The following is a 27,665-nucleotide window of genomic DNA, read 5'->3' on the forward strand; positions in this document are numbered from 1 at the left end:
TCAATTTCGATGTGATGAGACTGTACAAAATGGTGGTGCATTGACATGTCTGTAATTGGTCTTATCCTATCACGTTTTCTATGATATCACGACCGCCCTTTCTATCAAAAGAAAATGGCCTCTTGGACCAATCAGGTGCGCAATTCTCTACCGACAGCTATAGGCGTGTTTATGGTTTGTACAGTATAGTAACATTTCGTAAACATTAGTAGAGTATTGGACACCGCTCTACATAAAATGGTACAGTGTTTTTGAGATGGGCCTCACTTACTGCCTCTTGTACCATTTTTCCATTGTGCGGAGAAGTCTACATTGGGTTAACTGCACATAACATTGCTGTAAGGTGTTGCGCAAGATGGGACTAAGAGGCATTTCCGTCCTAGCTGGTTGCATATATTCGGGGAAAAATAGGGGCAGCTGTACCACCCGGTATATATATAATTGGATGTTGGTATATTTGTAATTAATAAACTCAAAAACTACTGGACCGATTTCGCTGACATTTTCACGGTTTGTTCTTATTACATCTGAGAGGGATTATGAAGTGGTTTGAACGAAATCTGATTGGTAGTTCGGCACTAAGGGGTAAAAAATAAAATAGGGGAAGATAAGCAAACCGCAAGACAAGGCCGATCAGCGGGTAGCCTACCCAACAGTATGTGAAGATTATGATGTGTTGTTTAAAACTTATTTCTGCTTTATTTTCTGTAGGGGCAAGAAACCACTAGCACCCCTAAAGGAAGGCGGTGACATCCGAAAATGACGATATTAGTGACGAATTCATAGTCTTTGGGGTAGCTGAGATGAACTGTGACACTCTGAATGCCGTTTAAGTCAAAGTTCGTTCCCAATCGGTATGGTAAACATATTATGACTTACTGTTTGGGAAAGAAAAGTGTAGGATAAGACACACATACAACTGAAGATGTTACAGACGTTGAAATTGGTATTTGGAATCTTCTTAAAACAAAAACATATTTTGTTATTTTTGGAAAATCCATAAACTATATTATCAGTATTAAATGTTCATAAAATTATTGAAATGGGCAGGAAAACAATATGAGTACGACAGGCATATCAAGATGAGTTATCTGACCTATTTATAGGGAGTGCTGTGGAGCAGCGCACGGGTCCACTAGTATCCATATAAGGCTGGGAGGCGGAACGCAATGGGTAGGAGGAGCATTGTGGCATACGAGTTTTTGTTTCTTCTCCGACGATGTTTACATTACGTGTGTACGCATCCTACTGTATATTTTATTTCAGGTTAATTTTACTTTACACACATACACACAGCAAAATGAACGCATCGAAAATCGTTCTGATGGACTGCATATCAATATGTGGCTATGAGGCGTGTCCAGCCTTGAGGAAGCTAATTGATAGGAAGAACATTGTCAGATACGTGGTATTAAATCTAGGCCATGAATACTCATTTCTGCCACATGAGCCATCTGATCATGATTTTTGCAAGGTGGCAAATATTTGGCCCCATAAAGTATGACAGGTCCTGCTGCTGTCTTGTAGATATATAACGTTACGTATACGGGCATTATAGGGTCAAATGGCACTTCAGTAACGTACCTTCATTTCACCCAAGTGGCACTTATTCTGCTCTGGGTGTCATATGTATGAAAATCCACAGCCTGTTTCCAGTCATTCGACTAGGTCAGGAATGGAATGAATGAAGCCCTATCTAGCGGGGAGGAATTATGCCGGCTGCCGACGCCTGTCGCATTCCTCTGGGGGAATGATTAATGAATGACAGATGAAATGAAATGATATTGGAGAGTGTTGCTGGAATGAATTATGACAGGGAAAACCGGAGTACCCGGAGAAAAACCTGTCCCGCCTCCGCTTTGTCCAGCACAAATCTCACATGGAGTGACCGGGATTTGAACCACGGAACCCAGCGTTGAGAGGCCGGCGCGCTGCCGCCTGAGGCAATGAGGCTCTGCCTGGGTGTCATATGTATAACATAAGGAGCAATACATATATAGCCATTATATTTCACTGTAATTTACTGCACGGTGTGATATAAATTAATGACCAGTAAAGAAGGTCCGGCTCCATGGCTGAATGATTAGCGTATTGGCCTTTGGTCACAGGGGTCCCGGGTTCGATTCTCGGATTCCCTGCAAGGTCGGGAATTTTAACCATAATTAGTTAATTTCTCTGGCACGTATCTGGGTGTTCACCATCACAACGCGCAGGTCGCCTACCGGAGTCAAAGAAAAAGACCTGCATTTGGCGAGCCGAACTTGTCCTCGGACACTCCCGGCACTAAAATCCATACGCCATTTCATTTATCAGTAAATAAGTACGATAAAGAAAAATATTCGAAATAAAGGGATGCAAGGATCATTAACTACCCGTATAAAACGTCCCGTGGGATGGGTATAGAATGTAGTATTATAGTGATGTTATCATCCTAAAATTTTCTCTTGTCAAACTTAAGGTGATCTTACAGCTGAATAACGTGTTTGGGTAATGTACCGCGAGCTCCACCTATAAGTTAATACATGCATAATTTTCGATTTGATAGGATTCCTCGGAAGTAATGAGGAATTAAATGACTATCCAATGATGTTTTTCCACTCACATCAGACATTTGATATTCAAATTCGGGGTCATGATACAGAAAAAAGCGATCGACTAGACAAACTGAAATCCAGCTACCTCTCTCTGGAAGAACATTGTCAGATACGTGGTATTAAATCTAGGCCATGAATACTCATTTCTGCCACATGAGCCATCTGATCATGATTTTTGCAAGGTGGCAAATATTTGGCCCCTACTCCTAGCATCGTGCTGGCCGTCTCTCTATCGATGATAATCACCTTCGTCTCTCAAGTGTTAATTTGCAAGTCATATTAATTGCTGTCGAGAATTAAGTTGTACAGAATGAATTTTAGTTCCTGTATGTGCGTACCACTGGTTACTGATCCCTTTTACTCCGACATAAATGCCTCCTTCCTAGTCCTCCAGCACATAACACATTGCCTTGAGGGAGGAGGAAATAAAGACCCGTCTTGTATCATATTCTGCTTTCAAGTTGCTTGTTAATGCTTAGTTGATTCGGGCTGGTTGGATACTTCTTGCTGAGACTCCACATGAGTGAAAATAAGTGCAGTGCTACTCCCATGTACATAAAAATGGTCCAAGGAGACCGCGAGATTCCAGAAACGAATTGATCAGCCTAGAGCTTTGATCAGAATCTCACTGAACAACTTTAGGTTGAATTAGAACTCTGGATTCCATCCAATCCCAATACGAAATATTGTACTTCACAAATTCTTCTTTACACCGAGCGAGATGGACGTGTGGTGAGGCTCGCGTAGCATTGAGCTTGTATTCAGGAGAAAATGGGTTCAAACCCCACTGTCGGCGGACCTGGAGATGGTTTTCGTCGGTTTCCCATTTTCACGCCAGGAAAATATGTGCCTTAATTAAGGATGCTTCCTTCCTACTCCTAGCCCTTTCCAATGCCATCGTTGCTATAAGACGCATCTGTGTGGTTGCGACGTAAAGCAAATTGAAAAATATAATATGCCCCCTTAGGGAAGAATGTCTCTTATCTTTCATTTTTACACAAGCCTAGTAGAAAGGCACTCCGACGGAATTAAATGTGTTATATGGTAAAAAGGGCCCTCCACTGTTCGGAAGTGATCATATGGACAGTTTTATTATAGTTTTGAATAGGTGTCTGTATACTTCTGATTAAATATTTAATTTAGAATACATGCTGTTTCTCTTAAATCATCTACGAAAAATTCATAGAACAAAACTCTTGGTCTCAATAAAATGAATAAACCAATGGAATTAATAACCATAATTATATATAAATCAGATCTTCTGCATCAAATTACAAAAACATGAGAACAGGAATTCATCACTTGATCCTCAACGGTTGGAGGGTTCTCTCTGCAATGAGTGGTCGGATGAAGTATTTTCAAAGGTTCATGCCACGTATTCCTTACAATTCCTCTCGTTCCTTAGAATCAAGAAGTAACAAATCACTATGATAGTGACGCAGACGCAATTGATATCATTTCTACTTCATCAGTAGCAATTAACTCAGAAATGAGCAAACATTGAATTTATCTTCCATATTTTGGTGACATAATTTACTGAGTTTTCCAAAAAAGAAGTTCAGTTGTAAGTAAGGCAATTTCGATTACGGCTATTTTATGTCCCATAAGACATTCAACTGCTGTACATCTTCAATTTATTCGTAGAAAGGGAGATAAGGGAATGTTTACACTGACTGACAGAGCAAATGCAACACCAAGAAGGATTGGTCAGAACTTTATGCCAATTGCAGGGTAGACTGACGTCACTGAGGTATGCTCATGATGTGAAATGCGCCGCTGTGCTGCGCACGTAGCGAACGTTAAATGGGACACGGCGTTGGCGAATGGCCCACTTCGTACCTTGATTTCTCAGCCGACAGTCATTGTAGAACGTGTTGTCGTGTGCCACAGGACACGTGTATAGCTAAGAATGCCAGGCCGCCGTCAACGGAGGCATTTCCAGCAGACAGACGACTTTACGAGGGGTATGGTGATCGGGCTGAGAAGGGCAGGTTGGTCGCTTCGTCAAATCGCAGCCGATACCCATAGGGATGTGTCCACGGTGCAGCTCCTGTGGCGAAGATGGTTGGCGCAGGGACATGTGGCACGTGCGAGGGGTCCAGGCGCAGCCCGAGTGACGTCAGCACGCGAAGATCGGCGCATCCGCCACCAAGCGGTGGCAGCCCCGCACGCCACGTCAACCGCCATTCTTCAGCATGTGCAAGACACCCTGGCTGTTCCAATATCGACCAGAACAATTTCCCGTCGATTGGTTGAAGGAGGCCTGCACTCCCGGCGTTCGCTCAGAAGACTACCATTGACTCCACAGCATAGACGTGCACGCCTGGCATGGTGCCGGGCTACAGCGACTTGGATGAGGGAATGGCGGAACGTCGTGTTCTCCGATGAGTCACGCTTCTGTTCTGTCAGTGATAGTCACCGCAGACGAGTGTGGCGTCGGCGTGGAGAAAGGTCAAATCCGGCAGTAACTGTGGAGCGCCCTACCGCTAGACAACACGGCATCATGGTTTGGGGCGCTATTGCGTATGATTCCACGTCACCTCTAGTGCGTATTCAAGGCACGTTAAATGCCCACCGCTACGTGCAGCATGTGCTGCGGCCGGTGGCACTCCCGTACCTTCAGGGGCTGCCCAATGCTCTGTTTCAGCAGGATAATGCCCGCCCACACACTGCTCGCATCTCCCAACAGGCTCTACGAGGTGTACAGATGCTTGCGTGGCCAGCGTACTCTCCGGATCTCTCACCAATCGAACACGTGTGGGATCTCATTGGACGCCGTTTGCAAACTCTGCCCCAGCCTCGTACGGACGACCAACTGTGGCAAATGGTTGACAGAGAATGGAGAACCATCCCTCAGGACACCATCCGCACTCTTATTGACTCTGTACCTCGACGTGTTTCTGCGTGCATCGCCGCTCGCGGTGGTCCTACATCCTACTGAGTCGATGCCGTGCGCATTGTGTAACCTGCATATCGGTTTGAAATAAACATCAATTATTCTTGCGTGCCGACTCTGTTTTTTCCCCAACTTTCATCCCGTTCGAACCACTCCTCCTTGGTGTTGCATTTGCTCTGTCAGTCAGTGTATTTAGCACGTGCAGTTAAGGCAGAGAAAGAGGAACTAATGATGGATAAGTTAATGAATCGACGCCATATTCAAAGAGGTAATAAACGAGGACACGGTCGGATTTTTTATGACTGGACTCAGTGATCTGATCACCTATCCATCCATCAGAATTCCCTCACGATTCTACGTCCATTGATTGCAATGCTAGCGAAATCATGTTGGCACGAGCACCTTGACCACAGCAGGTTTCTTCACCAAAATCTAAAGCTTTTTGCTTTCTTCTCTGCAGTTCATGTTATATTTAAGGCATTCTGAACGACTACCTTGCGGTTTCATTTCCACAGGTGCTCAGAACTGCGCTCTCTTACAAATGTTTTCCATACTCGTATTATATTACTTTCTTCTCTAGTCTACAGGTCTATACATTTTAGTCTACACTAGTGTGTTGATAATGTAATATAGACCACAGTCATCTTATTAATAGTCTATAGGCCTAATATTCTAGTATTCCTTTGTGCATTTTATGTACTTTAAGAGTACTTTGATTTCTATCTCAAAATCTTTTGTGACATAGTCTGCAGTCTTCTGATTTCTAGTCTACAGGTGTAAGCGATTTCATCTGCATTTCTGAAGTTTATAAACTAAAGTCCTTTAACTTTATAGTATAGCCTACAGTTCTCTGATTTCTAGTCTCCTTGCCGATGTTTACTAGTCCTCTGATTGCCATTCCACAGTTCTAGTTTATAACGAAAAGATTTATTGTCTACAGTCCATTCCTTTATAGCCTATAGAACTATGAATTCGAATATGTAATTATATATCTTTTCGTATTATGTATATATTTTCGTATGCGATTGTGTACCGCGATGCAGGAATATTTGTTTTCGTGACATAATTACGCACTCCTACACTATAATGCATTTAAGGTCCATTTTCGTTTAACCGTTATCATAGTAAAATAAACGCAACGAAAATTGTTCTGATACACTGCATATCCAAATAGGGCTGGGAGACGTGACCAGTCTCAAGGAGAATAATGGATTGGAAGAGCATTGGTGGATACGCGGGTTTGCCGGTGCAGCGACGATATGTTCAGCACGCTGGTCTCGGCATTCTAGACACCACATATTTGATTTCAATAACAGGCGTTAATCGTTTCGAGTGGACATTTATGCTCTGCTACAATGAATAATGCTTTCTTTAATCGCCCACCGTTCTATAATATGTACCGAGAGTACAAAATCGTTGTTTTTCGAGCAGTACGAAGATTCGCTTCTATTTATGGCAATTTTCTTCTCATCCACCTCCGTACTTCTCTTGTCACAAAAAAGGATCGTCTGAAAATTTATCTAAGTCCCCCGGTATAAGCACTCATTAAATAGGGATTCCTGGGATAGTACTACCCAGGTGTCTCTCTACGATTAGTCAGTAAATGAAAGACTTCTATAATTTTCGAAGGGAATGAAATGATGACATTATGCAAAAATTGTCCGAAACCATGCTTATTACTACGCTAAAATAATAGAATGACCCGACTCTATTGGTAAAGCGTTTACTAGACAAACGTGCATGTGAAGAGTAAGTAATAACGAAGCACCATAGCACGGCCGAGGTATTCACATTTTTACGTTGATTCTTCTATACACGCGTCCACCCATTTTTAGTGTGAACTTGCTGATGTACCCGTACTGCACTACGGAATTCTACACTGTATACAGAATTCTGGGTTAAGTAGTGTACACGTTATGAGTAAGATTGTATTCAATTGCATAACTCTTAACATTTCGCCAGAAATGACACGGGGAAGTCACCGTACGTATTTTCTCGTGTGAAGACTGTGTTAGAGAATTTTTAGTGTAATGGCAGGCCCACTTGTCTACTGCCAGTCAAATCGAGTCGGGCAGTTTTCATTATAACGGCGGACACTCACTCTCAACCTGACTTGTACAGCCTCAGAAAGACTGTTTTTGTGGTTTTGCCAACTGAAGTTAACATAGATCATTACAATTACTTCAGTAGGAATATCACAATTAAAAGCAATGCTATCATATGAAATACTTGATCAAATTAAAAACCGCACATTCTCTCACTGTTAACAATACTACGATGCGATCTAACAGTCCAAAGCACCAGAGCTGGAATGACCAGGCCGCAGACAGCCGTGAACACTCCTCTGCCATTATTCCGTTAAGTGTGCACACTGCTCATTCTACTCAATGCCTCAGATTACGGATCGAATAGCTGGAATACCATGATGAACCAGCGTGTTACGTATCAACAGTATCAGAAAATTTATGAACCAGAGGGATGGCATGCTAAAGAAAAGAGTTATCTAACTCCCCAGCTACTTCTCGCCAGTATTCAGGCAGGCGGCTATACTCGGTTCGCAGCGGTAATCCCATCTATCGGAGATGAATGACAGCAGAAGACAAAAAGCACATCACAACAAACAATGGTCAATGTAATGCTATTGTTGATCAGTTTAATGAGCTTTCTATGTTGTAGGCCTTCACATTTCGTTTTCTTACGACATCCTTGATGACTCCCTCTCTTCTTATTATTCAAGCGTTCGCTCCTAACGCTTTTCTCGTTTTTATAGTCAACTTCACAATTTTCCTTGTCTATGTGGACCGATAACCCTGCGTTTTTTCATCTTAAGGCAATCATGACAAAACCCATCGCCATTTAACAGGATTCAATAATATTTCCGTGTCAGCAATGCTCGGCGTCGATACCGACTAAGCAACAAATGTCTAAATGTATTACAGTCGTCCTTCTGTGGGTGTGGGAGGTAAAATAACACCCACGGTATCCGCTGCCTGTCGTAAGAGACGACTAAACGTGGCCTAAGAGCCTCTGAACTTGGGAGGGTAGGTTGGTGACCACAGGACCCTAGATAAGTGTGCGAGATAACTGGGCTGGGAATTATTGGCATCTCTAGCAGAAAGGAAAGGCATGACGGTGACAAACTGCTCTGTAATATTTGACGGCAATTCGCCATACTAATGACGACGAATAACAATAATAATAATAATAATAATAATAATAATAATAATAATAATAATAATAATAATAATAATAATAATAATTGTACCGGGTTGTACACCTCCACTCCGCTAATTTAAAATGTGCGCCAGTTGAAACTCCTCTGCTGGAGGAAGTCTGAACTTTATCTACGCTATTAATTCTCTACTTTATCAGAAGATGTCACCACGTGGAAAATTTTAAGTTTTAGAACTGTGTCATTTTTGATGTGTTTTTGTTTCGCTTGAAGTAAGAAGTGTGAACTTTCTCTTCTAGAGCACACTACTGAAGATCTACAATAGTGCAACCTAGTGCGGAGTCAAAGAACTATTTTGTTGGAGAAAATTTAATTTCAAGAGTTTGTTCTTTGTTAAATTTCTTTCTGTCTTTGTTTAAGTTGGCAATATTTCCCCCTTTCTTCCCCTTGTTATGAATGTATCCAATCCCGAAATTCTTCTATTTATTTCTGACCAATCTGGTGTATCTTCCCCCAACTTGTATCGGTTGCGGGGTCCTACCCAATAAAGAATTTGTGGGAGGGTGTTTTCTTTCCCCTAACGACTAGAACCTTCCGCGAGGGTATATAAACTGCTGATTTTAGGGTCTCCGGGCCACTTTTGTTCCATCTTTCAGTGTGTTAAGTACATAGCAGGGGGCGGGAAGCGCCTCTTTCTTCGGCAGCGGTCAACAACAAGGTAATGGCCGATTAATAACTTCTTTCTTTGCTAGCTCAGCAGTTTAACTTTCGGGGCGGGTTCTAAGTGTTCAACCATGTAACCTTTTCCTAAAATGTAAAAACAACTGGTATCTATTCTATTTTCAAACGACATATCGGGATAGAGAGTGCTTAACCCTCTCGAGCCCCCACTCACATCGTCTTGAGGTGAACTTATTTTTCTCAACCAATTCTTCCGTAATGTAATGTAAATTGCTATTAAGTCACCTCTGTAGTATGGGATTAGCCCTTGTATTAACGGCCTAGTGCCAAGTAGGTCTTAAGCAAAGTGTATTGGGAGTGCAAGTTCGCCTCCTCTCAAATTGTATTTTAGAGGTCACGCATTAACCTTCTTGTCATTTAACAGACCTCAGTAGGTTGGGTATTTTACCCCTGTGTATATGTCCTTTGAGGACAGCTTAAAGGTGGAGTTCGGAGTGGCCTATGATAGGCTTGTATTTTAGGGGGAAGTTACCCTTTCTTGAAAATTGTGTTTCTGCCTCAAGGAGGCTTTTGGGTGTAATTGGAAGCAAATATTTCTGGCATGTTTGGGGGTTTTCGGCCCCTTTGTTGTATGGTGTTCATTGTAAGGTTGGGCTCATTGCTCAAGAATTATGTTTCTGACTTTTGAAGCCCCAAATGGGGTACCTGTGTAAATGTATTTTTTTTTATCGTGTTTTGGCTACTAAGTACCTGTTCTATTTGTTGTTACCTAATTTTGAAAAGAAAATATAACCTTGTTAAATTTTAAAATTAATTTCACTTTAGTAGCTTGAGACCTATTCACCACCCAGCACCTTCTTTCATGCATAACTACCACAAAACACGGTAACAAGTGGTAGCAGAGCGTGGTTGAATGGGTCTCAATTTAGCCCCTTTTGACGGCTACACATTGTTTTGATCCGAACTCTAACCATTTTCTCAGTTGCTGGAATTTTTTTGACTTTTTCAAAATTGTTCTGTCATCATGCCAGGCCCTCGCGATGTTCTCCATCTTAATTATTTGCGCAAAGAGGAGTTGATCTATGAATTAACTATCAGAAATGTGCAATCTGGAGGCACGGTTGCAGTAGACACTAACAAGCTTAGAGAGTCCCTAGATTTGCCCATTTCCATCCCCAATTTGGGAGAGAAAGAAATTGATGACTCTCTTTCCACGATCGTCGAGAATATTACTGGGCTAGCTTCTGTAGTTAGTTTTTTTGATGAAAATGATCCGTCTCCTAATCAAATTAAGCGTGTGCAAGGCAGGCTATATCATTTTTCGAATAGGGTTAACGATCTGTTGTCTCTAAAACTGAATGACGTTCAGAGGAAGGAAGCTAGTACGCTCCTGGAAAATATTTCCGAATTATCTAGTAAGGTCACTCTATTGTTGACTGGGGAAGTTCCTCCCAAATCTGATCAACCCACCATAGTGAATGCAGGTAGTGAGGAAGCGCCTCCCAAGGGAGAAGTTAATAGGATAACCGTTGCTGCTCAAACTATCCCTGCCCCATTGGACAACGAATCTGAACGTCGTGCATCATCGAGTAACATCCGTTCTGAATTAACTTCCTTGCCATTGAAACCTTTACCTACTATGTCACCTGGGTTTAGCAGCTTGCCTCATCCATTGGCAATGTTGCTCAGAGGTATCTCTAAGTTTTCGGTTAATACCACCAGTGAAGTAATTTCTTTTTTAAGATTTCTAGTTGAATTTCAGGATCATGCCCTTGTGTTTTCTCTTTCTCCATGTCAAATTTTGCAAATTATCTATCCGTATGCTATTGGTATTCTCTCAGATAAAATCGTAAGAGCCATTGCCGAGCAATCATCTATTGAGGATTTCCATGCCCATTTGCTAGCTAACTTCATCCCGGCTAGGGCCAGGTCCTCCCTTATTCAGAAGTACTATTACCGTGTACAACGCTTGGATGAAAACTTGGCTGATTTCATACAGGACATTAAGTTTTATACTAGGGTGTTTGCTCTTCATTTCCCTGAGGATCAGATTGTACAGGCTATTGTAGAAGGCATTTCACCATCTTATAGGTCATACTTGTGTTTCGCGGCGTGCCCGCAAACTTTCTCTGAACTTGAAGCGTTGGCCGTCTCAGCGGAAGGAGTTAGGTACGCCGATTCCTTGCGTGTGGCAAAAGAACCCCCGCCTTCCTTTAGTAACACTCGGCCTCCACCTCGCCGACCAGTCAATCCCCGTAAATGTTACGCTTGCGGGTCGCCTGACCATCTGCGCAACAAGTGTCCTCTGATCAAGCCAAGTGGGACAAGGAATGGAACCGGGTCATCACAAGGCTGTTTTAAATGTGGGGCTTTCTCACATATCGCCAAGAATTGCCCAAACTCAAATAGCACCCCCTCCTGCTCAACTTCCGGTGCAAATTCCAACTATGCCAATAATAAAAAGTGACTAGTGGCTTCGGCTGAGTCGACTAATCCATCTTCCCGAGACTCAGCCCCTAGTAAACAGGTTGTAAATGCAGAGAACGATCAGCCTTCAAATTCATCTTTTGAATGCCCTAAAGAATGTCTTAGGATTGCGGCGGATACCCCCGCACCTGTTCCTTTTCTTAAGATTGAGTTAAATAACGAGCCTATAACAGCTCTCTTAGATTCAGGAAGTGTTTGTTCGATTATTTCGGCTGAATGGTATTCTAAATTGAAAACGGTTTGTAAACTTCCTAACTATGTCTCTTCTCCTGCTTCAATACACACTGTGGCTTGATTTCAGTAAATGCCATGGATATCTGCGCGCCGCTGACCCCTCAACCTCCTCACCAAGCCTGTGCCCTCAAAAAATGATGATGGTCCAACCATATTCTGCCGCCTAGCTTTAATGTTTCAGTGCCCCCGCAGCCGCGCGGCGCCGTGCGGCAACTGGGTCCGAGGACGGGCCCCCTCGGCCCCAGCGAGGACGACGTGTGCACGGCGAGCCGGAGCTCTCCTCCCGGCCAAGGCTGATGTGCGGCGCACGACCTGCTACTTGCCCGCAGCCTGTATATGTTCACCGCGGGCGCGGCGTGCTTCAACACCTCTGCTCCCCTCATAGTGCGGGCGAGCGGTATCTCAGGGTACTTGAGGGGTCCGAGCGGCCTCCCTTTGGACGCAAGCTGCAACGGCCGGTCTGGCCATTCAACTTCATCAACATCAACTACATGAACAGTTACGATAAGCAATGACTACACTCGGGAATTCAACAGCAATATTTGGTGGACATTGCAAAAATTTTCTCCACTTTTAAGTATTAAAAATTTATCCTCAGAATTCTACTTCTACAAACTTAAAAACTATTCTTCATCTGCAACAACAAAATTTTGAAACTAAATCAAACCAAATTAAGGAAATCTTATAAATTTTTGGCAATTAATCTGCATCAAAACTTGGACCTTGTTTTCAAACAATTTCATGTGTCACCCAGGGAGGAACTTTTTGGGGGGGGGGAGGTCTGTACCGGGCGGTACACCTCCACTCCGCTAATTTCAAATGTGCGCCAGTTGAAACTCCTCTGCTGGAGGAAGTCTGAACTTTATCTACGCTATTAATTCTCTACTTTCTCAGAAGATGTCACCACGTGGAAAATTTTAAGTTTTAGAACTGTGTCATTTTTGATGTGTTTTTGTTTCGCTTGAAGTAAGAAGTGTGAACTTTCTCTTCTAGAGCACACTACTGAAGATCTACAATAGTGCAACCTAGTGCGGAGTCAAAGAACTATTTTGTTGGAGAAAATTTAATTTCAAGAGTTTGTTCTTTGTTAAATTTCTTTCTTAGTTTAAGTTGGCAATATTTCCCCCTTTCTTCCCCTTGTTATGAATGTATCCAATCCCGAAATTCTTCTATTTATTTCTGACCAATCTGGTGTATCTTCCCCCAACTTGTATCGGTTGCGGGGTCCTACCCAATAAAGAATTTGTGGGAGGGTGTTTTCTTTCCCCTAACGACTAGAACCTTCCGCGAGGGTATATAAACTGCTGATTTTAGGGTCTCCGGGCCACTTTTGTTCCATCTTTCAGTGTGTTAAGTACATAGCAGGGGGCGGGAAGCGCCTCTTTCTTCGGCAGCGGTCAACAACAAGGTAATGGCCGATTAATAACTTCTTTCTTTGCTAGCTCAGCAGTTTAACTTTCGGGGCGGGTTCTAAGTGTTCAACCATGTAACCTTTTCCTAAAATGTAAAAACAACTGGTATCTATTCTATTTTCAAACGACATATCGGGATAGAGAGTGCTTAACCCTCTCGAGCTCCCACTCACATCGTCTTGAGGTGAACTTATTTTTCTCAACCAATTCTTCCGTAATGTAATGTAAATTGCTATTAAGTCACCTCTGTAGTATGGTATTAGCCCTTGTATTAACGGCCTAGTGCCAAGTAGGTCTTAAGCAAAGTGTATTGGGAGTGCAAGTTCGCCTCCTCTCAAATTGTATTTTAGAGGTCACGCATTAACCTTCTTGTCATTTAACAGACCTCAGTAGGTTGGGTATTTTACCCCTGTGTATATGTCCTTGGAGGACAGCTTAAAGGTGGAGTTCGGAGTGGCCTATGATAGGCTTGTATTTTAGGGGGAAGTTACCCTTTCTTGAAAATTGTGTTTCTGCCTCAAGGAGGCTTTTGGGTGTAATTGGAAGCAAATATTTCTGGCATGTTTGGGGGTTTTCGGCCCCTTTGTTGTATGGTGTTCATTGTAAGGTTGGGCTCATTGCTCAAGAATTATGTTTCTGACTTTTGAAGCCCCAAATGGGGTACCTGTGTAAATGTATTTTTTTTCAATCGTGTTTTGGCTACTAAGTACCTGTTCTATTTGTTGTTACCTAATTTTGAAAAGAAAATATAACCTTGTTAAATTTTAAAATTAATTTCACTTTAGTAGCTTGAGACCTATTCACCACCCAGCACCTTCTTTCATGCATAACTACCACAAAACACGGTAACAATAATAATAATAATAATAATAATAATAATATCGTCCGTAAATTCACCTTTATTAAAGAATATTAAGCCTTTCAGCAAAAATGAAATGGCGTATGGCTTTTAGTGCCGGGAGTGTCCGAGGACATGCTCGGCTCGCCAGGTGCAGATCTTTTGATTTGACACCCGTAGGAGACCTGCGCGTCATGATGAGGGTGAAATGAGGATGAAGACAACAAATACACACAGCCCCCGTGCCAGCGAAATTATCCGATGATGGTTAAAATTCCTGACCCTGCCGGGAATCGAACCCGGGACTCCTGTGACCAAAGACCAGCACCCTAAACATTTAGCCATGGAGCCAGACTAGCCTTTCAGTGTTAAGTCTGAAAGCCTCTTAACTAAGCGCTTCTCCCCCCGCCCCGCAATGCTTTATTTGCTGCTAGCTGTGCGGCCTCATTTAGTTCCACACCTTTTATCATTAAGAAATAAAAGACTAAATCTAACTATTGCCAACTTGGTCTTATTCTACTTCTCTGACCCTCCATGGCCGAGTCCATTATTCTCCTAGGTAAGCCATCCTCCTTCATTCCCCTCACGTGACCCAGTCAGCGCTTTATGAGTAGAGTTTCAACGAACGAGCTCATTTCTAACTCAGATCTCCTGCCATCGTTTCCACCCTTTCGAACCAGCAATAATTCTCGTCAGGTAATGGCCACCTAAATTCGCTTTTTCCGTAGCTACCTCCGCAGACTTATCCGAGGGGAAGGTTGTCTTCATCCTCATGTAACAAAACCTTTATAAAATGTAAATTTTCTTCCGGCTAATGTAAATTTTCTTAAAGTCTTTAACTGTAAATCGGGGATAGAGTGTACCCTTTCGAGCTCCCCTTCATCTTGGTTTGAGGTGACTACGATTTGGTAACTGTTTTCTTTCCTGTAATGTATTCAAGTCACCTTAGTAGCTTGGGACTAGGCCTGTTAGGTTTTTAACATTTCATTATCTAGGAGCGCAAGTGTACGCCTCCATTCCTTTTGTGTTCGGGCCATTCATTTATCCTGTTATTTTTCGTCGAAGCTCCAGGTGGTTGGGTACTAGATAGCCCTGTGTAAATCGCCCCCAAAGAGGCCGGAGATTGTAAGGCTTTTGTAATGTTGCCTTAAGCGGGCTGGAAGAGATTTGTTAAATTTGGAGAACATGTAAGATCGGTAATATTGAGGAGTGCCACTGGAAGGCTAGAGATTGTAATTTTTGGAGCAAGTGCTCTTGAATTGGGGGATTTCTGCCCTTGCCTAAATTAATCCTCATTTTGTATTGTACATTTTGTAAACTTGATCCTGCAGCTCAGAACTGTAAATCTCGGGCTTGAATTCCAATCTGTAAAATGCACTAATCTTGGATTATCTGAGTCTTGTTTCAAGACTGCTTTTGTACCTGATATGTTGTTATGTTTACTAAGTGAAAATTTGTTAAGTTTGTTGTTTTGAAGAAATACAACCTTCAGTTCAAGTTTTAAAATATTTTGATATTGTAGATAGACCCATTTACCCCAGCACCTTTTTTCACCTCTTTCTACTCCACGGATACCTCCGTAACAATGCCATAAAACACCTCGCGGTATGAATTAAGGGGCCACACTCCGTGGTTCTGTTGAAATATTAACAGCCGCCCTTGGTACTATTCGAAGATGATTGTATCCTCCAACAGTATTGATTGTATCCTCCAACAGTATTCCACAAATATACCGCAGAATGGTAGCTAAACCTCTCTCTCACCTTCTAACCAACGAACAACCACAAGTTCACAGTAATGATGACGAAAATAGCATTATGATACTTCCCTGCTGGCAAGCAGCCAGAGACATTGTCATGCTGACCGGCAAGCTCGTTGTTGGTCTGCAAGGGTGTCCATCACTCAACGAAGAGCAAGAAACCCGCAGAAAATATTAATTTTCTCCGTCATTTGAAGAGTTAACGAAATTAAAGACAACAACAATTATTTAAAATGAAGGTACGTTTCACATATAGTCTACATATTTTATAGAAATTCAATAGTGCATAAGAAAATAGAAAATAACTCGTGTGATCTCCTCATAAAACCCCAGTCTATTCAGCGATTTTTAAATCATATGCATATCAAAACTTGTTCATGGATGAGTATGCTATGAAGTATGAAGTTTGATCGTGATACATCAAGCCGATTCTCCGTGATGGTGGAAGAAACGGACAAACGAAAAAAACAGAGAGGCAGAGAAACACGACAGATAAAAACAATTGATATGGTCTTGATTTGACCTAAAACGGATAAATATTCTGAAAATTGGCAAATAAACGGGATGATGGACAGCGGACCCCCTACACATTTATTTATACATATCACGGTTTTAGTACTCCTGTACTGATTATCTTCTGGTCATCTATTTTTAAACGTTGATATACAGATAATATTTGATTACCACAGTCCAGTCCTTTTCAGAATCCTATCACACTTGTTTTCGTACTGTGAACAGTCTATGTAACAACGGCAGGTTTGCAGGCTCTGCAGTAATGTTCGGATGTTTTAATTGATCATTCGATAAAGTTTAATTGCAACCCATGCCTTCGAATCAATTTTCGGCAGAATTATTGGCGGCCCCGCGGTGTAGGGGTAGATTCCCGGGTTGGATTCCAGACCAGGTTAGCGATTTTGACCTCAATCTGAGGGGAGGTTCGAGGTCACTCAGCCTACGAGATTACAATTGAGGAGCTAGCAGACGGTGAAATGGCGGCCCCGGTCTAGAAAGCCAAAAATAAAGGCCGAGGGGATTCGCACGTCACCTCGTAATCTACAGACCTTCGGGCAGAGCAGCGGTCGCTTGTTTGGCCATGGCCCTTCGGGCTGTTGTGCCATGGGGTTCGTTTTTGGCATAATTACTATTACCACAAAGTTTATATGTTCTAATTGATCGTTGTACCAGGTTGCATTGCAATATGTGTGGGTCAACCCAAACAATTGTCATATGTGAAGGTATGTGGTAAGATGTCAGGGTGGACCTATTTCAAATCACTTTAAGTGTCAGATTATTCGGTTTCATACGGCTCGTTTCCATCTCCCATTGGTTATGACAGCTAAATCTCTTGAGAGGTTTGGCGAAGTTCTGAACTTTATCATAGAAGGAAGCTTATTTCAAAGAAGTCTCTGCTCCCGATTCTCAGATGAGTGTGAGAAAGCACGGAGACCGTCGCGAACTACAATGATCTTCGTGTACTTAACCTCGATGGACAAGCAATTTTTTCCAGTAGCCCCGCAGACAGTAATTCTGAGGTTACACACTACCAGCCTTGGTTGCTTATTGCAAGTCTACGTGTGTCTGCACGTATGCAGGTGTATTAGAACACAATAACAGATATTATGCAACCTGCTAACTCTGCAATGTCATAAAAAGTAAGTCGGGGTGTTGAAGTTTCGTGCTCCAGTTGTTGTTGTGTAACATGTTACGTTCATACGTATCATATACCAGAAACAAGATTTGTTGAGCAGAAATCATTGGAAAAGTATCGTGTGAGCCTCTAGAGCCCAAAATTCAGGATTCCATGTCGGTGGAGGTAATCTGACTTTTTAAATGTAAAAAAAATCTATATATATAAAATAGCTTGTCCTGACTGACTGACTGACTGACTGACTGATTCATCATCGCCGAGCCAAAACTACTGGACATAAAGAAATGAAATTTTGGGGATATATTCACATTATGATGTAGGTGCTCGCTAAGAAAGGATTTTTGGATATTCCTTCAGTAAGGGGGTGAAAAGGGGGGGGTGAAATTTTAAAATGAGTGTATCTATATCTCAAAACTTTAAACGTTTATAGATGTGAAAATTGGTATTTAGAATCTTCTTTAAAAATAAGGAAACACGTATTTTTTTGTTTTCAGAAAATCCCAATACGAGGGGTGAAAAAGGGTGAAAATGGGGGGAAATAGGTTGAATGCCTTTAATCAGGATACCGGTACTTATATATCAGAAACTGAAGATATTACAGACCTCAAAATTGGTACTTTTGATCTCTTTTAAAAATAAAGAAACACGTATTTTTTTGTTTTTGGAAAATCCAATTAATGAGAGGGTGAAAAGGGGGTGAATTTTTAAAATGAGTGAATCTATATCTCGAAACTTTTAAAGTTTGCTGATGTAAAAATTGGTATTTAGAATCTTCATTAAAAATAAAGAAACATGTATTTTTTTGTTTTCGGAAAATCGCGATAGGATGAGTGAAAAGGGGTGAAAATGGGTTGAATGCCTTTAATGAGGCTACTTATATCTCAGAAACTGAAGATATTAGAGACCTGAAAATTGGTGTTTGGGATCTCCTTTAAAAATAAAAGAGCACTTATTTTTTTGTTTCTGGAAAACCCAATTAAGGGGGGTGAAAAGGGGGGTAATATTTTAAAATGAGTGTATCTACATCTCAAAACTTTTAAAGGTTATAGATGTAAAAATTGGTATTTAGAAACTCCTTTAAGAATAAAGAAACACGTATTTTTTTGTTTTCGGAAAATCTCAATAGGAGGAGTCAAAGGGGGTGAAAAATGGGTTGAATGCCTTTAATGAGGCACTTATATTTCAGAACCTGAAGATATTACAGACCTGAAAATTGGTGTTTGGGATCTGCTTTAAAAATAAAGAAACACGTATTTTTTTTGTTTGTGGAAAATACAATTAATGGGGGTGGGGGTGAAAAGGGGGTGATTTTTAAAATGAGTGCATCTATATCTCAAAACTTTTAAAGTTTATAGATGTTAAAATTGGTATTTAGAATCCTTTAAAAATAAAGAAACACGTATTCTTTTTTTTTCGGAAAATCCCAATAGGAAAGGTGTAAAAGGGTGAAAAATGGGTTGAATTCCTTTAATGAGGCTACTTATATTTCAGAACCTGAAGATATTACAGACCTGAAAATTTGTATTTTGGATCTACTTTAAAAGTAAAGAAACACGTATTTTTTCGTTTTAGGAAAATCCAAATATTGGGGGGTGAAAAGGGGGGGGGGTGAATTTTTTAAAATGAGTGCGTCTACATCTTAAAACTTTAAAATTTACAGATGTAAAAATTGGTAGTTAGAATCTCCTCTAAAAATAAAGGAACACGTATTTTTTCTTTCCTGTAAATCCTAATAGGAGGGGTGTCAAAGGGGTGAAAAATGGGTTGAATACCTTTAACGGGGATACATATATCTCAGAAACCAAAGAAATTACAGAACTGAAAATTTGTATATGGGATCTCCTTTAAAAATAAAGAAACACGTAATTCTTAGTTTTTGGGAAATCCAATTAATGGCGGTTAAACAGGAGAACAAATTGGGGTGAATTTTTTGAAAGACTATATCTACAGAATATCTTGGAAACGTAAAATGTTACAGACGTAAAAAGTGGGTGTTTGGAATCCCCTGTAAATGTAAATAAACATAGGTGATTTGTTTTTGGAAACTCCACTTAAGGGGAACTCAAAAGGGGTGAAATTTTAAAATGAGAATTTTTACAGTATATCTAAAAGAAACTTAACATGTTACAGAAGTGAAGGTATTTTTTATCTCTATTAAACATAAAGAAACGTGTGTTTTTAGTTTTCGGAAATACCACTTGGGTGGAGCGGGGTGGTAAAAGTGACTGAAAATGGTGTTGAATTCTTTTAATTAGGCTACTGATATCACAAAAATGAAGACGTTACAGACGTGAAATTTGATATTTGCAATCTGCTTTAAAAGTAAAGAAACAAGTATTCTCGGAAAATCCAATGAAGGGGGTGGGGGGGAAGAATTGAAAAATTAAGTGGCTTAATTGTATGAGAATACATACATCTAATAAAAACTAAAGTCGTTACAGACGTGAAAATTCGTATTTGGATCTCCTTTAAAAACAAAGAAAAGCGCGTTTTGGTGGGGAAACCATCTTGGAGGGCGGGAGTGTAAAGGAGTTGAATTCCTTTCATGAGGACACATAAATCAAAAACTGAAGAAGTTAGAGTCGTGATCACTGGTATTTAAGAAGATCCTTTACTATTAAAGAAACAAGTATTTTTTGCGGGAAAGTTCACTTAGGGGGGGGGGGGAGTATTGTGATATGAAGTGCAGAAAGTAAATTATTTTTATTGGGATGCTTATATCTCAAAACTGAAGGTAATAGACGTGAACATTGGTGTTTGGAATCTCCCTTAAACATAAAGAAACAAGCATTCTTTAAATTTTTGGGCCGGGCTGAGTGGCTCAGACGGTTTAAGGCGCTGGCCTTCTAACCCCAACTTGGCAGGTTCGATCCTGGCTCAGTCCGGTGGTATTTGAAGGTGCTCAAATACGACAGCCCCGTGTCGGTAGATTTACTGGCACGTAAAAGAACTCCAGCGGGACAAAATTCCGGCACCTCGGCATCTCCGAAGACCGTAAAAGTAGTTAGTGGGACATAAAGCAAATAACATTATTATTATTATTATTATTATTATTATTATTATTATTATTATTATTATTATTATTATTATTATTATTAAATTTTTGGGGGGGTTGGCAGTAAATAAACTTAACGGTGGTGGGGTGTAGAAGTAGGCGAGACCAATTGATTTTTAGCTGTTATTAATGTACTTATAAGGATCCTCCGTTGCTCAGGCGGCAGCGCGCCGGCCTCTCACAGCTGGGTTCTGTGGTTCAAATCCCGGTCACTCCACATGACATTCGTGCTGGACAAAACGGTGGCGGGACAAGTTTTTCTCCGGATACTCCGGTTTTCCCTGAGCCTAGCCCGGGAAGTACAAAATCGATTGCTGGAAAGGAAGATTGAAAAATGGGAGGAAACGTGTCGTAAAATAATAGAAAACCAGTCAGATCGGGAATTTTGGTGGATTCTTGCAGAAAACGAGTCAGATCGTGAATTTCGTCGGATTATATATCTAAAACAATAAGCATTCAATTATAAATTTCAGTATAATACCGTAGCGAAGCACGGGTATCTTGCTAGTCTATATATATAAAATAACTTGTCCTGACTGACTGACTGATTCATCATCGCCGAGCCAAAACTACTGGACATAAAGAGATGAAATTTTGGCGATATATTCATATTAAGACGTAGGTGCTCGCTAAGAGAGGATTTTTGGATATTCCTTCGCTAAGGGGGTGAAAACGGGGGTGAAATTTTAAAATGAGTTGCTCTATATCTCAAAACTTTAAAAGTTTACAGATGTAAAAAATTGGTATTTAGAATCTTCTTTAAAAATAAGGAAACACGTATTTTTTTGTTTTCAGAAAATCCCAATAGGAGGGGTGAAAAAGGGTGAAAATGGGGAAAAATGGGTTGAATGCCTTTAATCAGGATACCGGTACCTATATCTCAGAAGCTGACGATATTACAGACCTGAAAATTGGTACTTTTGATCTCTTTTAAAAATAAAGAAACACGTAATTTTTTGTTTTTGGAAAATCCAATTAATGGGAGGGTGAAAAGGGGGTGAATTTTTAAAATGAGTGAATCTATATCTCCAAACTTTTAAAGTTTGCAGATGTAAAAATTGGTATTTAGAACCTTCATTAAAAATAAAGGAACACGTATTTTTTTGTTTTCGGAAAATCGCAATAGGAGGAGTGAAAAGGGGTGGAAAATGGGTTGAATGCCTTTAATGAGGTTACTTATATCTCAGAAACTGAAGATATTACAGACCTGAAAATCGGTGTTTGGGATCTCCTTTAAAAATAAAGAAACAAGTATTTTTTTTGTTTCTGGAAAATCCAATTAAGGGAGGGGGTGAAAACGGGGTAATATTTTAAAATGAGTGTATCGATATCTCAAAACTTTTAAAGGTTATAGATGTGAAAATTGGTATTTAGAATCTCCTTTAAAAATAAAGCAACATGTATATTTTGTTTTCGGAAAATCCAATTAATGGCGGTTAAACAGGAGTGACAAATTGGGTGAATTTTTGAAAGACTATATCTACAGAATATCTTGGAAAAGTAAAATGTTACAGACGTAAAAAGTGGGTGTTTGTAATCTCCTGTAAATCTAAAGAAACATAGGTGATTTGTGTTTGGAAACTCCACTTAAGGGAAACTCAAAAGGGGTGAAATTTTAAAATGAAAATTTTTACAGTTTATCTCAAAAAACTTAACATGTTACAGAAGTGAAAAGTGGTATTTTTTATCTCTATTAAACATAAAGAAACGTGTGCTTTTAGCTTTCGGAAATACCACTTGGGTGGAGGGGAGGGGTAAAAGTGACTGAAAAAGGTATTGAATTCTTTTAATTAGGCTACTGATATCTCAAAAATGAAGATGTTACAGACGTGAAATTTGATAATAGCAATCTGCTTTAAAAATAAAGAAACACGTATTCTCGGAAAATCCAATGAAGGGGGGGGGGGGTGAAAGAATTGAAAAATTAATTGAATTAATTGAATGAGAATACATACATCTAATAAAAACTAAAGTTGTTACAGACGTCAAAATTCGTATTTGGATCTCCTTTAAAAACAAAGAAAAACGCGTTTTGGGCGGAAACCATCTTGGAGGGCGGGAGTGTAAAGGAGTTGAATTCCTTCATGAGGACACATAAATCAAAAACTGAAGAAGTTAGAGTCGTGATAATTGGTATTTAGAAGATCCTTTACTATTAAAGAAACAAGTATTTTTTGCGGGAAAATTCACTTGGGGGGGGGGGGGGGAGTAGTGTGAAATGAAGTGAAAAAAGAAAATTATTTTTATGGGGATACTTATATCTCAAAACTGAAGGTAATAGACGTGAACATTGGTGTTTGAAATCTTCTTTAAACATAAGAAACAAGCCTTCTTTTTTTTTTGGTGGGGCGGGGGGTGAGCCGGTAAATAAACTTAACGGCGGTGGGGTGTAGAAGGAGGTGAGACCAATTGATTTTACTGTTCTTAATGTACTTATAAGGATCCTCGGCAGCGCGCCGGCCTCTCACAGCTGGGTTCCGCGGTTCAAATCCCGTTCACTCCATGTGACATTCGTGCTGGACAAAACGGAGGCGGGACAGGTTTTTCTCCGGATACTCCGGTTTTCTTGTCATCATCCATTCCAGCAACACATAATAATAATAATAATAATAATAATAATAATAATAATAATAATAATAATAATAATAATAATAATAATGTTCCGGACCGTCGTCAAATGTGCGGACCGCGCTGGAAACGGCTCCTGGACGGGTAATGACTAAGAATGCAGTCCGGCCGCGGGTTCAGTGCCTTCTAGGCACCCAATATGACACCACGCCGGATCTCCTGAAGGATTTTATCCATATTAAAAATGATTATAGGAAAAGATGGCAAAGATTTACGGACCCAACTGACCGGGAGGAATACCTGAGCCTAGCCCGGGAAGTACGAAATCGATTGCTGGAAAAGAAGATTGAAAAATGGGAGGAAACATGCCGTAATCTAATAGAAAACGAGTCAGATCGGGAATTTTGGTGGGTTCTCGCAGAAAACGAGTCAGACCGCGAATTTCGGCGGATTATATATCTAAAACAATAAGCATTCAATTATAAATTTCAGTATAATACCGTAGCGAAGCACGGGTATCTTGCTAGTATATATATATATATATATATATATATAAAAGAAAAGTCACTTGAGACTTCGCGTCATGCGATATCGACACGTAAAAGACCTCTAGTGATAAATTTGGTGTTTACCCGACAAATGTGATTCAAAACGCGTAACAGGTTACGAAATACCAATGCAGCTATAAAATAGCTTCAAATTATGAAGGAGTGAAAGTAGACACGCAGGTAACCTAATCAAAATGCTTGCACGCGGAAGTTTAGGGTATAATAATAATAACGTAATAATAATAATAATAATAATAATAATAATAATAATAATAATAATACATTTTTCTAGTTTCTTTTATGAAAATATTTGAAAATGGGAAAAGTATAGTAATTTTAGAGAATTGTGGCATTAAATCTATTTGTAGAATAACTTACTGTATCTGGTTTTTTTCCAGACTGGAAGTTGCTATTACATATCATCGCTGCTGTGCTAAAACCACGAATGTGACAAAGCTCTTCCCATCCACAATTTCCCTTAATTAAAGCTAGTTACGCCTCCCAGCCTTCCTATGAGGCACTGTTAAGGGAAATGAACCTTAAATATATCATACTCTAGGAGTGGGTAAATGTCACGCAAAGGTACATTCCTACAGTGCTGTACAATAAGGTTCATTTTCCTTTACACATGCGCATCTCAACGAAAATTGTTCTGATGGACTGCATATCAATATGTGGCTGAGAGGCGTGAGCCGTCTTAAGGAAAATAATGAATAGAAAAAGCATTGCCACATTCGCGGTCATGGCACAGCAATGACGATATCACTCTGCCAAACCGTCCGGCTCCAAGGCTAAATGGTTAACGTGCTGGCCTTTGGTCACAGGGTCCCGGGTTCGATTCCCGGCAGGGTCGGGGAATTTAACCATCATTGGTTGATTTCTCTGGGACTGGGGCTGGTTTTTTGTCGTCTTCATCATCATTTCATCCTCATCACGACGCGCAGGTCGCCCACCAGCATCAAATCAAAAGACCTGCACCTGGCGAGCCGAAAATATCCTCGGACACTCCCGGCACTAAAAGCCATGCGCCATTTCATTTCATTTACTCTGCCAAACCCACTTAAATGCATTCACCAACAGGCCCGATGTGCAACATTTTCACACGATTATTAACAGGGACTGACTGTGTAATAAGTAGCATTACTAGCATCGCTCTCACTTCAGCCACTTTCATATCGTCAAAGCCAAGGATGATAATGAGACAGATAATTGAATATAAAAAAATTGTCCCAGCTCACAACAGTAAACACCGTCTATCAAACTGTTTATATGTTAATCGATTTATCATTTACTATTAAAGGTCTACATCGTACTTGTATAGCATTGTGACCCAAGGAGTTCATTTTCAATTTGTATGACGTGAAATTTTGTGATTAGCGCAATGAATCGTTTTTCATTCACCCGCTTATGAAAATCCACAGCCTGTTTCCAGTCATACCACCGGGTCAGGAAATGGAATGAATGGAGGATTGGAATGGCGCCGGCTGCCAAAGCCTGTCGCATTCCTCTGGGGTAATGATTAATGCCTGAAGGATGAAATGAAATGATATTGGAGAGTGTTGCTGGAATCAATGATGACAGCAAAAACAGGAGTATCCGTAGAAAAACCTGTCCCACTTCCGCTTTGTACAGCACAAATCTCACATGGAATGACCGGGATTTGAACCACGGAACGGAGCGGTGAGGGGCCGGCGCGTTGCCGGCTGAGTCACGGAGGCTTACTATTCTCCGCTTATAGTGCTAGTAAAATGGCTGCTTTAATTATTCTGATAACTCTGACGATGACGACTTTGTACGTTGCAGCCCCTCATTCTTATAGTTTATCTTCCTTTTCATAGACAAAATGTTTCCGCAGCACCTAAAGGTAAACTTTCCATCATGCTACCGTCTATTAACAGCTAACTAGACGTTGTGTAGTTCTTTCAACGACTTTAGTGTCCGACTCGTTGGCTGAATGCTGAGCGTACTGGCCTTCGGTTCAGAGGGTCCCGGGTTCAATTCCCGGCTGGGGCGGGGACTTCAACTTTCATTAGTTAATTCCAATGAGCCGGGGGCTGGGTGTTTGTGCTGTCACAACTCACATACCACAATAATGCTACCGTCTATTAACAGCTAACTAGACGTTGTGTAGTTCTTTCAACGACTTTAGTGTCCGACTCGTTGGCTGAATGCTGAGCGTACTGGCCTTCGGTTCAGAGGGTCCCGGGTTCAATTCCCGGCTGGGACGGGGACTTCAACTTTCATTAGTTAATTCCAATGAGCCGGGGGCTGGGTGTTTGTGCTGTCACAATTCACATACCACAATAACACTATCATCCAACATAATAACACTCAGTTACCTGCACATGGCAGATGCCACCCATCCTCATCGGAGGGTCTGCCTTACAAGGGCTGCACCCGGTTAGAAATAGCCACACGAAATTAAACATTTTCAACGAATTCAGAGTCCGGCTCCGCGGATAAATTATTAGCGTGCTGGCTTTTGGTTCAAGAGCTTCGGTTTCGATTCACGGCCGGGTCGGGGATTTTAAACTTAATTGGTAAATTCCGATGGTTCGCAGTTGTTCATCCGTGCCGTCTTCAGAATAAAAATTCATCATAAGTAGGGCCCAATTCTCACAGACGCGCAGGTCACCTATCAGGCGGCAACTCGAAGGACTTGCACAAGCCCTCTCAGGAGACCACACGCTATTATTATTATTATTATTATTATTATTATTATTATTATTATTATTATTATCATTAACGATTTAAGTGTTTTCCTGACCTCAAAGTGAGATGAGTTCGTGGTCAGTGTTGGCCACACTGCCCGCATCTCTGTTATTAGAAATCAAGTAAGGGTTGATTCTACACAGTACTACAAAAGCTGGAAATTAACATTGCAGGAAGTGTTTTTATGAAATTAAAAATCTTGTGTGCAACCGCGATCTCTAATAGTGTACTCGTTGGATTGTCACGAAGTGTTACGTTCCATCTACATGCCTTTGAAATGTGAATGTATCGCAGAATGCTCAAGATCGCATGGATAGACCGCCTCATCAACGAAATCGTGTGAGGTTATCACCCTATGAAGATGCAGGAAAGCAGCGTATTTCGGCCACATTTTGGGAAGCGATAAATACGCCGTAATGAAATGAAATGTCGTATGGCTTTTAGTGCCGGGATATCTCAGGACATGTTCGGCTCGCCAGGTGCAGGTCCTTCTATTTGACTCCCGTAGGCAACCTGCGCGTCGTGATGAGGATGAAATGATGATGAAGACAACACATACACCCAGCCCCCGTGCCATTGGAATTAACCAATTAAGATCAAAATCCCCGACCCGGCCGGGAATCGACCCTGGGACCGTCTGAACCGAAGGCCAGTACGCTGACCGTTCAGCCAACGATGAATACGCCGTGATACAGTTGATCACAGAAGGCAAGACAGGAGAGAAACGTGAACATGCGTGGAAATTATCCCCGGCTTGGAACCTCCGACAGTGGTTCGATATCCGAGATATAACTCTGATACGGGCAGCACGAAATACGTAAACTTACTCCATTGTGGTTGCCAACCGTTTGTGTGGAGAGTGAACTAGAAGGAGAATAAAAAGAAGAAGGAAACTCTCGATTTCCCAGTTCTCTCTAGGGAGGAACCAAACCGAACCCCGTGCGCAAAAGCCCCGAAGGGCCATGGCGTACAAAGCGACCGCTGCTCTGCCCGAAGGTCTGCAGGTTACAAGGTGATGTGTGGTTAGCACGACGAATTCTCTCGGTCCTTATTCTTGGCTT

This window comes from Anabrus simplex, chromosome 1, assembly GCF_040414725.1.
Source record: "Anabrus simplex isolate iqAnaSimp1 chromosome 1, ASM4041472v1, whole genome shotgun sequence".
Lineage (NCBI taxonomy): Eukaryota > Metazoa > Arthropoda > Insecta > Orthoptera > Tettigoniidae > Anabrus > Anabrus simplex.